Below are 1,139 nucleotides of genomic sequence, written 5' to 3' on the forward strand. Positions count from 1 at the left end.
TGTTGGCTGAAGAGAGAACCCACAGCAAAGCCGTTATTCCGATCCCAACAGCCCACGGACAACCTGGAGTGAGCTCCTCACACAGCCCAGCAAAAGGCTGAGATCAAAACCTGCAGCCTCCTTAAAGTTCCTCTGCTTTCACCCGAGCCAACTGCTTTTCATCTCCCACTGCTCCCACAGCATAACTGGAATTCACCCAGTTGCCTCCAGTATACACTCTGGGACTGTACCATAACTGTCCCCAAAACAAGTGGGTTTCCTCCATGCAGCGTAGCTCAGCAAAGTTCTGATTTTGATGCTAGACTGGAGAAGACAGTGCACGGAGTAATTCCTGAGACAGCAGGGAAAGACAGCCGGGAACTGCATGAGCGCTGCAAATGGATCAGGTTTTTTTTTTTATTATAGTGCCAGCAAGATGTTCAGCAGAACAGGCACAACAGTGACACCCCTCAAATCAGAGGCCAAGCTGCCCCAAGGATGGCAACTGCTGAAAGATGCTTTCCCAAGAGAGAATGGAGTCGACAAACACAATTTAAGTGACTACACCTGCCTGACAGCGCTGGAGAGCTTAGAGAAAGAATATCAGTGGCCAGAGCAAACAAGGGCTTCTCACTGCCTTGAGAGAGCATCAGCCCTTTTCAGAAAGCAACTGTGCCTTAGAGGCAGAAAGCTCAAAGTCCAAACACAGCCAAAGTTTGTGAGGCACCCGGTTTTACACAGCCACCTGCGAGCAGAGAGCAGAATTCCAGAGCAACTACTGTGCTGAAGAGTGCCAAGGCTGGGGCTGCGGGTCTGATACGTGGGTACAGGACTGTATCACAGTCAGGCCTCCCAAAGCCCTGTGAAGATTCTGGGGAAGAAACCCTACCACACCCACCACAGCAGAGATCTCAACGGAAAAGAAACCCTCGCATCCCCGAGAAAATCAGGGTAGAAGCAGGCACACCGCCCTTGGGCCGCAGTCTGCCTGCTCCTGCACACCAGGGGACTGGGGAGCACCGGAGCCCAGGGGGTCCCGCACCCAGGGGGCCGAGGGGACAGGGCCAAGGGGCCGGGGCAGGGGACGCGGGGGAGCTCCACGCCCCGGGGGGCACGACTACAACTCCCAGCACACCCCGCTGCCCCCCAACCCCACCCGG

At 55.4% G+C, this 1,139-nt stretch overlaps 1 protein-coding gene across 1 annotated transcript in view; it reads right to left on the bottom strand.

The window, feature by feature from the left end:
• The window catches only part of CCT7 (chaperonin containing TCP1, subunit 7 (eta)), a 12,486-nt gene extending 11,493 nt beyond the window's left edge, over positions 1-993 (bottom strand). The window contains exon 1 of the mRNA XM_010083182.1: positions 980-993. The gene's annotated coding sequence lies outside the window, so the exon portion shown is untranslated. The remainder of the gene's footprint in view (positions 1-979) is intronic.
• Between the last annotated feature and the right edge of the window lie 146 nt (positions 994-1,139).

Source organism: Pterocles gutturalis, unplaced genomic scaffold, assembly GCF_000699245.1.
Source record: "Pterocles gutturalis isolate BGI_N339 unplaced genomic scaffold, ASM69924v1 scaffold28591, whole genome shotgun sequence".
In the NCBI taxonomy this organism is placed as follows: Eukaryota; Metazoa; Chordata; class Aves; order Pterocliformes; family Pteroclidae; genus Pterocles; species Pterocles gutturalis.